Source organism: Agelaius phoeniceus, chromosome 7 (assembly GCF_051311805.1).
Source record: "Agelaius phoeniceus isolate bAgePho1 chromosome 7, bAgePho1.hap1, whole genome shotgun sequence".
Lineage (NCBI taxonomy): Eukaryota > Metazoa > Chordata > Aves > Passeriformes > Icteridae > Agelaius > Agelaius phoeniceus.
Genome location: NC_135271.1, coordinates 5677501 through 5690751, shown reverse-complemented (window position 1 = coordinate 5690751; position 13251 = coordinate 5677501). Strand labels below are relative to the sequence as shown.

Sequence of the window (13251 nt, the reverse complement as noted above, 5' to 3'; positions counted from 1 at the left end):
GTGTGCCTTTTTTGTCCTGCCGTCCCCCGGCTTTTTTTTCCAGAAGGGAAAGCCGACCGCCGCGAGGCCGGGCGAAAGCCAGTGGCCTGTGGCGCCTGGTCGGTGGCACTTTTTCTCACATGCTCGGCCGGGTTCCCCAGGCCAGAAGGGGGTGTTGGGGGCTGCCAAGTCCCCCCCCGGCCTGGCGGGGGCCGGCGAGTCCCGCAATTGCCTAGCCGAAAGGGAAGCTGTTGTTGGCCGCGGGCGGGTGGCGGCCCCCCCCGCTCTCCTCTGCTGCCGCGAGCAATCCGATCAGCAGGTGGTCTGGGTGGCCGTCGCCGTTGTCCCAGGACCGTGGCCTTGGGGCCCTTGTTGCTGTTCGCGCAGCTCCTTCCCGGAGCCGCGCCTGATCGATGTGGCTTTTCAGGTGGCATCAGAGAGGGCCCCTGGCAGGCCCGCTCTCCTTCCAAGGCTTCTCTGTCATGGGGAAGCCACGGCGGGGGGGGTCCGGTGCTCGGGCAGGGCGGTCTCCTTTCCAATTCCTTCCCGTCGCAGGTGAGGTGTCGCCCCTCCCGCTGGCCTGGAGAAGGGCGTCTTTACTGTCCTGAGCTGTCTGACGGCCGCATGGTCCCGCGAGCCTTGAGGTGTCCTTAAAAACCCACGCGAGGTGCCGGTGCCAGCCCCGGTCCGGGTAGCGCCCGTGTGGGTGCCGGCCACAAGCAGCGCCGGGCGGTGGTGTGGCTGGAGCTGAGCCACGAGAAGGGAGAGAGGCGAGAGAGAAAAGAGAGAGGGCGAAAGTGCCCGAACCCGATGGGGCGCGGATGCAGGTGGAACAGAGCCTGGTCCATGCACTCCTTTGCCATTCTGCCACCTGCTGCAGAGCAAGCCGCCCTGGCTGAAAAGGGGCCTCGGTGTCCGGGCCGCGCCCGCCTCGTTGGGTCGCTGCCGCCTCTAGCACATCCGGCGTGTTCTGCATGGCCTGGTGGGGGGACGTGCCGGGACGGGGTTTGCTCCGTTTTAGCGGGGCCCCGCTCGGCCCAACCTCACCGGCGGCTGGTCAGCGGGCAGGTTTTTCTCGGCTTTGGTGGGGGGGCGGGTCAGCCCCAGCTGAGCCCTGTTCCGCACGCCGCGCCTGTCATTTCGAGCATGAGGCCGAGTGTTGAACCGGAGCGCGGGCCCCAGGAAGAAAAGCGAGAGAGAGAGAGAGAGAGAGAGAGAGATGAAGCCTCGAGCTCCATCCGAGTGGTGAAAAGCTGCGCAGCGCTCCCGGATCCTTGCCCATGGCGTCGCGGGAAGGGCCGGCCGCTGGGGTCGGCCGTCGCCGAGGGGCATCCCTCGCGCGTGGCACCATTCCCCACCCCAGGCGCCGCCGGGCCGCGATGTGGCCGGCCGCCGTCCCTGCCGCCAGCGCCTGTCACTGCCACGCCACCGCCCGCTGCTGTGTCTTCGCCCGCGATGCTGCTCCCGCAGGTCGGAGCAGCTCAAGAAGCCCGGGACGGTCAGGGTTTGGCGCTGGGTGAGTTTGCCAGTGGGCCGGGCGCATCCGGGTGCTCTGTCCAGGCGCTCGCGCAACGCTTCGCGGCGCCGCTGTGGGCGGCAGCTACCTGGTTGATCCTGCCAGTATCATATGATTGTCTCAAAGCTTAAGCCATGCATGTCTATGTACACACGGGCAGTACAGTGAAACTGCGAATGGTCATTAAATCAGGTATGGTTCCTTTGGTCGCTCCTCTCCCGCTCCTTGGATAGCTGTGGTAATTCTAGAGCTAATACATGCCGACGAGTGCCAACCTCTGGGGATGCGTGTATTTATCAGACCAAAACCAACCCAGGCCCGCCCAGCAGCTTTGGTGACTCTAGATAACCTCGAGCCGATCACACGCCTCCGTGGCGGCGACGACCCATTCGAATGTCTGCCCTATCAACTTTCGATGGTACTGTCTGTGCCTACCATGGTGACCATGGGTGACTGGGAATCAGGGTTCGATTCCGGAGAGGGAGCCTGAGAAACGGCTACCACATCCAAGGAAGGCAGCAGGCGCGCAAATTACCCACTCCCGACCCGGGGAGGTAGTGACGAAAAATAACAATACAGGACTCTTTTGAGGCCCTGTAATTGGAATGAGCGCACTTTAAATCCTTGAGCGAGGATCCATTGGAGGGCAAGTCTGGTGCCAGCAGCCGCGGTAATTCCAGCTCCAATAGCGTATGTTAAAGTTGCTGCAGTTAAAAAGCTCGTAGTTGGATCTTGGGATCGAGCTGGTGGTCCGCCGCGAGGCGAGACACCGCCTGTCCCAGTCCCTGCCTCTCGGCGCCCCCTTGATGCTCTTAGCTGAGTGTCCTGCGGGGCCTGAAGCATTTACTTTGAGAAAATTAGAGTGTTCAAAGCAGGCCGGCTGCCGGCATACTGCAGCTAGGAATAATGGAATAGGATTTCGGTTCTATTTTGTTGGTTTTTGGAAATGGGGCCATGATTAAGAGGGATGGCCGGGGGCATTGGTATTGTGCCGCTAGAGGTGAAATTCTTGGACCAGCGCAAGACAGCCTAGAGCGAAAGCATTTGCCAAGAATGTTTTCATTAATCAAGAACGAAAGTCAGAGGTTCAAATACGATCAGATACCGTCGTAGTTCCGACCATAAACGATGCTGACTGGCGATCTGGCGGCGTTATTCCCATGACCCGCCAGGCAGCTCCCGGGAAACCCAAGTCTTTGGGTTCTGGGGGGAGTATGGTTGCAAAGCTGAAACTGAAAGGAATTGACGGAAGGGCACCACCAGGAGTGGAGCCTGCGGCTTAATTTGACTCAACATGGGAAACCTCACCTGGCCCAGACACGGACAGGATTGACAGATTGAGAGCTCTTTATCAATTCCGTGGGTGGTGGTGCATGGCCATTCTTAGTTGGTGGAGCGATTTGTCTGGTTAATTCCGATAAGGAACGAGACTCTGGCATGCTAACTAGTTACGCGACCCCCGAGCGGTCGGCGTCCAACTTCTTAGGGGGACAAGTGGCGTTCAGCCATCCGAGATTGAGCAATACCAGGTCTGTGATGCCCTTAGATGTCCGGGGCCGCACGTGTGCTACACTGACTGGCTCAGCTTGTGCCTACCCTCCGCCGGCAGGCGCGGGTAACCCATTGAAGCCCATTCGTGATAGGGATCAGGGATTGCAATTCTTCCTCATGAACGAGGAATTCCCAGTAAGTGCGGGTCATAAGCTCGTGTTGATTAAGTTCCTGTCCTTTGTACACACTGCCCGTCGCTACTACCAATTAGGATGGTTTAGTGAGGTCCTCAGATCAGCCTCGGCGGGGTCGGCCACCGCCCTGCCGGAGTGTCGGGAAGACGGTCGAACTCGACTATCTAGAGGAAGTAAAAATTGTAACAAGGTTTCCGTAGGTGAACCTGTGGAAGGATCATTACCAGTGGGGCTTGGCCCCGGCCGCGTTGTGCCAGGCCGTCTGGCTGGCCGCATGCGCGTGGTGTCATTCGCGCGCCCGCTCCATTCGCACGGTCGGCCCCTGACCGCCGGCCCCGGTCAGCACCAGGGGCCACACGCCCTTCCCCTACGCCGTGCGCCACAGCCCCAGAGAGAGAGAGCCCGGAGGCGTGCGGCACCTCCGGGCGCGGGTGGTCAGAATTGGGAGAGGGGGGAAAAGCGTTTCACGCATGCCCGCCACCGTGCACGCAGGCGGGGCTCTCCCCGCGCTACACCGTGTGTCACGGCCGGGCCTAGTAGCATGGCACGCTCACCGCTGTTGCAGCGGCTTGCCCCCCCGCCCCCCACACCACCCCTCCCACCCCAGCCTTGCGCCAGTCTGCCGCCGGTCCGTCCCCGCCAGACAGCGGGGGCACGGCCGCAGGCCCCTGAGCCTCTCGCTGCCACGGCCGGCGCCGCCAAACGCCGGTTGCCAGCGTGCCACGTGCGGGTGCCCTGGCACGGCCCGAGTTCTCCCAAGCTCGGCTCTCCTCGGTGTGCATGCGAGATAGCCGCACGAGTGTCAGGAGGGAGGGGTGCTCGGCACGGCCCCTTCCCGGAGGCGGGCCCATCCCTTCCATCGCTGCTGCGCCCCTCGAGCGACGGCCGGCCATCCGGCTGTGGCACCCATTGGCGGCCAAGGTGGCAAGGGCGAGGGAGCTGGGTGGCGGGGCGGCCCGAGCCACGGCAGTCCTCTTGGGCGCGCAGTGCCAGGCTACTGAGGGAAACCCCGGGCTCTGAGAAGGACATGGCGGTGGTGGCGGCAGATGTCAGGCGCGCCCCCGCCAGTGTACGCTCCCCAAAGGCAGCAGCAGGGGAGGCACCCCGGTGAGGCCATGCAGGTCGTTTCCCTCGCCCCAGGGCCAGGTACCTAGCGCTCCGCGCCTCGGCGGTCCCCCCAGTTTTTTTCCCTCAGCGTCATCAAATGCTGTGGGTTTGCCGAAAGGGGCCGGTGGGGGCAGGCGGTGGTTTAAAGACTTGGGCGGCTCAGCATGGCCCGCCATGGTAGCTGTGGTGCCGGCGGCGGTGGCGGCAGGCATACCGAGCGGTGGCCATGCGGGGTGCCACTGAGGGGTGGGGAGCAGCTACTCCCACCGATCCCCTGCAGTGGTTGTCCCGTTGCCACCGGCTGCGCTTGTCCGTCACTGTCGTTGTCCCGCCCGCGCCGCGGGGGTAAACCGTGCTGCGCCAGGGAGGGGTGCCCTGTCCCCCCCTCTCCATGGCCCATGGGGGCCCACCCGCTCGCCTCGCCGTAATGGGCGACGCCGGCAGAGAGTGCGCCCTCTCTGCCCTTCCTCAGCCGTGGGATCGCGGCCCCTGGGGCCCACCCGCGCTCTCTCTCCTCAACCCGCTGCCGCGGTCTCTGGCACGCGCGGCGCTGCATCCGGCACCTCTCCTCCCCTTGACGGCCTTTTCTCCTCGAACGCGCACTGGCAGTGCCGTTGTCCGCCAGCCGTCCCCTGGCTCGACTGCCTGCCTGCTGGTGGGGGCAAGCGCTCGGTGGGCCCTCCGGCAGCGGAGGCCCGCGAGTGCAGGCGATCCCGTGCCGTGCGGCTGCGGCGCCGCTCGATGCGTGTCCCTCCCTGCGGGGACGGTCAGCCGGAAGGCGCCCGCCGTCAGCCGGTGGCGGTCCCGTCCCGGGCCCCGCTCGTCGCATCCTCCATCGCCCTTCCCGGCCGCGTGTGGGCCGCAGGAAGGCGCGCAGGGCAGCCACAGGGGCGCTTCTCCCCGCCTGGTCTCCGCGTGCAAACGAGGAGTGCAGGCCTTGCACCCCAGCTCAGCGCCGTCCTGCCTTCTGCCGGGTGCGTGCCCGAGGTAAGGGGCCCCGGCGGTGCGACGCGGCGGTGGCGGTCCTGGGAGTGCGGCCCCAGTGGCGGCGGGGTCTGCCGTCCGGCAGGCCTTGGGAACTGGCTATGCTAGCTTGGCTCTCGGTGGCGCCCGCCTCGGGGCTGGCAGCGGAGCGCATCCACCGGTCTCTCACCCGCCCAGCAGGGGAGCGGTCCCGCAGGAGGCGTGCTGGCGGGGGCTGGTCATTGTCGCGTGCCGTCTCGAGCCAGGGGAAGGCCGTGCAGTGGGGAAAGAGATAAGCCGGCCGTGCAGCGGAACAGCGGCACTCTGTGAGGCCCGCGGCGTCGGGGGCCAAGGGAGAGCCGCTGTGTGTGGGGGCCGATGGCCACGCGCCCCCAGCCGCATGCCGTGTGTTTTGTGCGTGTCATCCCGTGAAAGTGAGACACGGGTGGGCTGCCGTGCCCTCCCGCATTCCAGCGCGCACCGCGTGGCCCTCTACGTGGTGGCCGGGCCGAGCCCGGGTGCGTGGTCCGCCTCCGAAGGACAGCATTTGTGAGGTCGGCGTCACCCCTCGCGGGGGAGGCGGTCAGGAGCGTGGGCTCCCCCACCTCTTGGCCGGCCTTCGGAGCGTGGGTTGCTCCAGTTGGTTTTTATTCCACCTTCTGGTTCTGTGTGCTCGTACGGTCAAAGCCAGGTGCGCACCCCCGCGTCCTTGGCCCCAGAGTAACAAAAAAAGGGGCCGCTTGGCGTGAGCAGTGCCCGAAAGCCAGACAACTCTTAGCGGTAGATCACTCGGCTCGTGCGTCGATGAAGAATGCAGCTAGCTGTGAGAATTAATGTGAATTGCAGGACACATTGACCATTGACCATTCGAAGGCAAGTGCAGCCCCGGATTCCTCCCGGGGCTACGCCTGTCTGAGGATCGCATGATGATCAATAGCCATCCGGGGGCCACGCTAGCGGCACGGCTGGGGTCGCCTCTCTGACCTGTTGCCCGCAGCGGGCGGCGGTGGCGGTGGCAGCAGCGGCATCCCACTGGTGCCTGAGGGAAGGCAGTCAGGGGTTCGGCGAGGGAAGCGTTTCCCTAGGAGGCCTCGATCCCTTCACTGCGGCCCGGCGGGCGTCGTCGTCGTCGTCGCAGTCGTCGTCGTTGCAGTCGTCGTTGTTGCCGTGCAGGGCCTTCGTCCCCCTAAATGCAGACTCAGGGAGCACTCCGTTGCTCCCCGCTCCCGGAGCAAGCCGCTGGGGTGGAGCTCGTCCTCGCCGGGACCGTGCCGTGGATGCGGTGGCACGGCAGCCTAGGGAGAGCGAGAGACGGCATCGAAAGGCACTGCCAAGGGCCGAGAGAGAAAGAGAGAGGAGGGCGAGAAGGGGAGGCGAGGCACGGCCTCGCCCCCAGCGTCCCCCTGCACGGGCGGCTGTCTGCAGGTGGGAACCGCGGCGGTACCGTGCCATGCTTCCGAGCGCGCGCGCGTGGCGAGAGCACCGGGGATAGTTGTTCCTACCCCGTCCTCCCTTTGCCCACCCCCTCCTCTTCTGTCGCGGTCTCGGGGCGCGCCGAGGGACGCCGTCGTTCCTCTCTCTCTCCCCGCTGATGCCGTCGTGCGCGCCACTGCCCGGCTGGTCCTCCCGTGTGGGGCCATCTCTGCCCCACTCCCTTTTCAGTTCTCGTCTCCGGGATGGGGCTCTCCGTCTCCTCGTCGCTCGTTCATGCGCACGTACACTCTCTCTCTCTGGCTCCCTCCGGAAGCGCGGAGAGGAGGGGGGGACTGGCGGTGTAGCGGGCGGGGGAGACACGGCGGCCATCGTCGCGCGCGCCCCCATGCGCGTCATGGCCGAGCTTTGGGATTGCAAGCTCAGATCAGACGTGGCAACCCGCTGAATTTAAGCATATTAGTCAGCGGAGGAAAAGAAACTAACGAGGATTCCCTCAGTAATGGCGAGCGAAGAGGGAAGAGCCCAGTGCCGAATCCCCACCCCGTGGTGGGGCGTGGGACATGTGGCGTACAGAAGCCCCCCTCCCCGGTGGAGCTCTTGGGGGACCCAAGTCCTTGTGACTGAGGCCGTAGCCCGCGGATGGTGTGATGCCGGTAGTGGCACCCCGGCACGCCAGGCCCGGGGCTTCTCGGAGTCAGGTTGCTTGGGAATGCAGCCCAAAGCGGGTGGTAAATTCCATCTAAGGCTAAATAGCGGCACGAGACCGATAGCCAACAAGTACCGTAAGGGAAAGTTGAAAAGAACTTTGAAGAGAGAGTTCAAGAGGGCGAGAAACCGTTAAGAGGTAAACGGGCAGGGCCCGTGCAGTCCGCCCGGAGGATTCAACCCAGCAAGTTGCGGTTGGCCAGCGTGGGTTCGGCGGATCCTTGCCTCCACCTCCCCTCCGTCCCCCGGGTAAACCCCGTGCGTGGGGCGAGCTGGGGGGGGCAGGCCGGTGCGGGGACCGCCACCCGACCGGCAGCCGGCCATGACCGGGCACATTTCCTCTGCGGCGGTGCGCCACGACCAGCTCTGGGTCAGCTGGGAAGGCCTCCGACGGGCAAGTGGCCAAGCGCCACGCGAGCGGCGGCGGGTGTTACAGCCCCCGGGCAGCAGGTCTTGCTGAATCCCGGGGCCGCGGGAGAGGACCGCCGTAGTGCCCTCCTCCCCCCCCGTTGGCGGCGCCGTGGTTGGGGGCGTCGCTTTTCCCCCGCCCTCCCCCTCCTGGGGGTGGGGAGGGTGGGGGTGGCGTCCCCGCAGTGTGGCGTTTCACGCAGGGGTGCAGGGGCCGAGCCCACGGACCCCCAGCACCACTGTCAACCAGGGCGGACTGTCAGTGCACCCCAACCGCGCGGCGCCGCTGGGCCGGGCTTGACAGGCTGTGCTCCGGTGCCCAGGGTCAGCTACCCACCTGACCCGTCTTGAAACACGGACCAAGGAGTCTAGCACGTGTGCGAGTCAGGGGCCATCGTCGAAAGCCCGCGGTTCAATGAAGGTGAGGGCTGCCGCACCCCTGCTGAGGTGGGATCCCGGGGCGCGTGTCGCGCCTGGCAGCCCCGGGCACACGACTGGCCCGTCTCGCCCGCCGACCCCTTGCGGGGCCGGGGAGGTGGAGCGTGAGCGTCCGTGCTAGGACCCGAAAGATGGTGAATTATGCCTGGGCAGGGCGAAGCCAGAGGAAAACTCTGTGTGGAGGTCCGTAGCGGTCCTGACGTGCAAATCGATCGTCCAACCCGGGTCTAGGGGTGAAAGACTAATTGAACCATCTAGTAGCTGGTTCCCTCCGAAGTTTCCCTCAGGATAGCTGGCACTCGGCAATGGGCAGTTTTACCTGGTAAAGCAAATGATTAGAGGTCTTGGGGTCGAAATGATCTCAACCTATTCTCAAACTTTCAATGGGTAAGGGGGCCGGCTCGCTGGCGTGGAGCCGCGCCGTGGAATGCGAGTGCTCAGTGGGCCACTTTTGGTAAGCAGAACTGGTGCTGCGGGATGAACCGAACGCCGGGTTAAGGCGCCCAATGCCGACGCTCATCAGAGCCCAAAAAAGGTGTTGGTTGATCTAGACAGCAGGACGGTGGCCATGGAAGTCGGAATCCACTAAGAAATGTGTAACAACTCACCTGCCAAATCAACTAGCTCTGAAAATGGATGGCGCTGGAGCGTCGGACCCTTACCCGGCCGTTGCCGGCAGTGCGATGCCCAAGGGGGCAAGGCCGTGATAAGTAGGAGGGCCGCTGCGGTGCGCCTCGAAGCCTGGGACGTGGGCCTGGGTGGAGCCGCTGCAGGTGCAGATCTCGGTGGTAGTAGCAAATATTGAAACGAGAGCTTTGAAGGCCGAAGTGGAGCAGGGTTCCATGTGAACAGCAGTTGAACATGGGTCAGTTGGTCCTAAGCGATAGGCGAGTGCCGTTCCAAAAGGGTGGGCGATGGCCTCCATTGCCCTCAGCAAAGGGAGTCGGGTTCAGATCCCCGAATCCGGAGTGGCGGAGACGGGCGCCGCGAGGCGCCCAGTGCAGTGACGCATCCGATCCTGGAGAAGCCGGCGGGAGCCCCGGGGAGAGTTCTCTTTTCTTTGTGAAGGGCCGGGCGCCCTGGAAAGGGTTCGCCCCGAGAGAGGGGCCCACGCCTTGGAAAGCGTCACGGTTCTGGCAGCGTCCGGTGAGCTCTCGCTGGCCTGTGAAAATCTGGGGGAGAGGGTGTAAGACTCGCGCTGGGCCGTACCCATATCCACAGCAGGTCTCCAAGGTGAACAGCCTCTGGCATGTTGGAACAATGTAGGTAAGGGAAGTTGGCAAGCCGGATCCGTAACTTTGGGATAAGGATTGGCTCTAAGGGCTAGGTCGGTCGGGCTGGGGCGCGAAGCGGGGCTGGGCGCGTGCCGTGGCAGGACGAGGCACCGCACGCGGGTGAGTGCGCTCCGCGTGGCCCGCCCGGGCGCCGGGGCGTGCGCGGGCGCGCGCGGCGTTGACTCTGGACACGCGCCAGGCCCTTCCCTTGGATCGCCCCAGCTGCGGCGGGCATCGCCCGCCCTCCCCTCCACCCCCCCCTCCGCCTTGCCGCAGCTGGCGCCCCAGCGGGGCCGCCACCATCGTCGTAGCGCGCCGCTGCCCCGTCGGTTCCTGCCGGCGGGGTCCCTGCGGCGCACGGCCGTGGCCAGCGTCAGCCGAGCAGTTCGCGCGGGGGAGGGTCCCTGGAGGGGGTCCCTGGGCTGGCGCCCCACCTCGGCCGTTGCCTAGCAGCCGGCTTAGAACTGGTGTGGACCAGGAGAATCCGACTGTTTAATTAAAACAAAGCATCGCGATGTGATTTCTGCCTAATGCTCTGAATGTCAAAGTGAAGAAATTCAATGAAGCGCGGGTAAACAGCAGGAGTAACTATGACTCCCTTACTACCTGAAACCTGGCCCCCTGGTTGGACAGGGGCAACGGGTTCGGAGGTGGGCTGACCACCCATTCCGTTCCCGATGTTGAATCTGGTCATGACTCGGCTATTCCAAATCCAAATCCGTTTCTTGGAGGAGGAAACTGGGGGCGGCCGTTACACCTTACTAGGGTATCGGTGGGCACTCAGACCTCCTGAGATAATTTTGTAACATCTACAACCACCAAATTGACAGAAAATGAATTTGGCTTGCTGGTGAATTTTTCTCTAGAACTGTATAGGTCAGATCTGCAGGAGCATGTACAGGGGGTGGTTCATGTTTCTGTTAATGGGGGGGTGTTGAACGGGTTTCCTGAGGTGTTTGAACAGCCTACACCACAACTGAGTGAGGGGGACGACTTAAATCCTAGTCCCCCTAAGGACGATGATCAGAATGTACTTGAGAAGGGAGGCAGTGGGAAGGGGGAAGAGGGTACATCAGAGGCATTGCCTCCAGTGCCTGAGGTCCGCAGTGAACAAGCACCGGATGACATCGTGAAGGTGACTGTTCCTGACAAAAATCCACCATGTCCTTGCTGTGGTACCCGGCTCAACTCGATGTTGGCCCTAATTGAACACCTTAAGGGGTCTCACGGAGGAAGTGGGTGTGCTTTCAGTGTGCCTAGTGTGGGAGGGAGAATTTTAACCATCACAGTACTGTTTGTCATTTTGCAAAGTGCAAGGGTCCGAAGGATGCGGGGCCTCCAGTGGGAGAGTGGATATGTGAGGTACACAGTAGAGATTTTATGACTAAAATTGGCCTAGGACAACACAAAAGATTGGCACATCCACTGGTTAGAAACCAGGAGAGGATCGATGCTTCCCAACCGAAAGAAACATCAAACCGAGGAGCCCACAAAAGATGCTGGACAAAGGAGGAGGAAGATCTACTTGTCAAGCTGGAGGTACAGTTCGAGAGTCACAGAAACATTAATAAGCTCATATCGGAACACTTAACAAGCAAAACAGCTAAGCAGATTGGTGATAAAAGGAGAATGCTGCTCAGGAAGAATGGAGTGGGTGGGGGAGCAGCTGGGAACTTGAAATCAGAACCTGGGTCAAGTCATCAATCCCAGGCAGGAACTGTGAACAATGGACTTGGGGGGAACCACCAGCCGGAAGGACCAGCTGCTGGGAAGGGAACAATAGAGACATCTGGACACCACCTTGATAGGGATAATGGTCTCCGGGAAACCGTTGGCCAGCAGAGGGCAGGGCGACTGCAGGCTCGTTATCAGAAAAGGATCAAAGAACGTTTATCAGAGGGGACAATTAACAACTTCCCCAGAGCATTTGAACAGTTATTAGAAGGCCAAAAGCTGCGACCACTGCTCAATCAGACAGGGCAGGACTGCTTTGGTTGCCTGGAATCAGTGAGCCAAATAAGAACAGCACTCCGGGGGAAAAGCAAAAAGGAAACTCGGGAGGAGCAGCCAAGAAAACAGTTTCAGAAGTGGATGAAGGACAGAGCAATCAAAAGAGGTAACTACCTCCACTTTCAGCGTTTATTCCATCTAGATGGGGAAATTAGCGAAGATCATTTTGGACGACATCGAATGTCTGTCCTGTGATATATCACCCAGTGAAATTTATTCGGTATTCAAGGCCAGATGGGAAACACCTGGACAGTTTGGTGTGAGACTTGAGAGTCTTTGGAGACTTTGAAATTAAAGGGAAGTCCCACCATAAGGCCTTCAGGGACTTAATTACGGCCAAAGAAATTGAAAAGAACGTGCGGGAAATGAGCAAGGGCTCGGCACCAGGTCCAGATGGGATTGCCCTTGGGGACATCAGGAAGATGGATCCCGGGTATGCCCGGACTGCTGAGCTCTTCAACCTGTGGCTAACATCTGGTGACATCCCGGACATGGTGAGGGGGTGCAGGACTGTTTTGATCCCCAAATCGACAAAACCGGAGCGCCTGAAGGACATCAACAACTGGAGACCCATCATGATTGGTTCCATCTTGCTGAGGCTGTTCTCCAGGATCATGATGGCGAGGATGACTAAGGCGTGCCCCCTCAACCCAAGGCAGAGAGGTTTCATCAGTGCGGCGGGATGTTCTGAGAACCTGAAGCTCCTGCAAACTATAATTCGGACTGCCAAAAATGAACATAGACCACTGGGTGTTATATTCGTGGACATTGCTAAGGCTTTTGACACCGTGAGCCACCAGCACATCTTACACGTTTTACAGCAACGGAGAGTGGATCCCCACGTCGTCGGACTGGTGGACAATATGTACAAGGACATCAGTACGTATGTCACCATCAAGAAGAACACGCACAGGGACAAAATCCAGATCTGGGTTGGAGTGAAGAAGGGTGATCCACTGTCACCCTTTCTATTCAATCTGGCAATGGACCCCCTGTTGTGCAAGCTGGAAGAGAGTGGCAAAGGATTCCATCATGGAGAGCGTACGATAACTGCCATGGCATTCGCTGATGATCTGGTCTTGTTGAGCGACTCCTGGGAGAACATGAACGTGAACATCAAGATACTGGAGACCTTTTTCGATCTCACAGGTCTCAAAACGCAGGGACAAAAGTGCCACGGCTTCTACATCAAGCCCACAAAAGACTCCTACACCGTCAACAACTGCGCTGCATGGACCATCAACGGCACACCCCTGAACATGATTAACCCCGGGGAATCAGAGAAATACCTTGGCCTGCAGATCGACCCCTGGACTGGGTTTGCAAAAACCGACCTTTCCGCAAAACTAGACGTCTGGCTCGAACGCATTGACCGAGCCCCACTTAAACCTCTGCAAAAACTCGATATCCTCAAAACATACACCATTCCTCGACTGACCACACAGAGATGAAAGCAGGGGCCCTTGAAGCCCTTGACCTGAAGATCCGAACAGCGGTTAAGGACTGGATGCACCTGCCTCCATGCACGGGTGATGCCATCTTGTACTCGAGCACGAAGGATGGCGGTTTGGGCGTCATCAAATTGGCAGGACTGATTCCCAGTGTGCAGGCCCGGAGACTGCATCACATTGCACAGTCACAGAGACGATGAAGGCCTTCCTGGAGAAAGCTGAGATGGAGAAGATGTATGAGAAACTATGGATTCAAGCTGGAGGGAAGAGAGCGGCGATGC

The 13251-nt window shown here is 61.4% G+C and overlaps 1 non-coding gene and 1 pseudogene across 1 annotated transcript; both read left to right on the top strand.

Moving 5' to 3' along the window:
* The first annotated feature begins 6019 nt into the window (after positions 1–6019).
* Positions 6020–6172, top strand: LOC129131545 (5.8S ribosomal RNA). Its single transcript, XR_008535692.2, has one exon. It is a non-coding gene; the product is annotated as a 5.8S ribosomal RNA (ribosomal RNA).
* Positions 6173–7098: 926 nt separating this feature from the next.
* LOC129131506 (28S ribosomal RNA) overlaps positions 7099–13251 on the top strand; it is an 8911-nt pseudogene continuing 2758 nt past the window's right edge.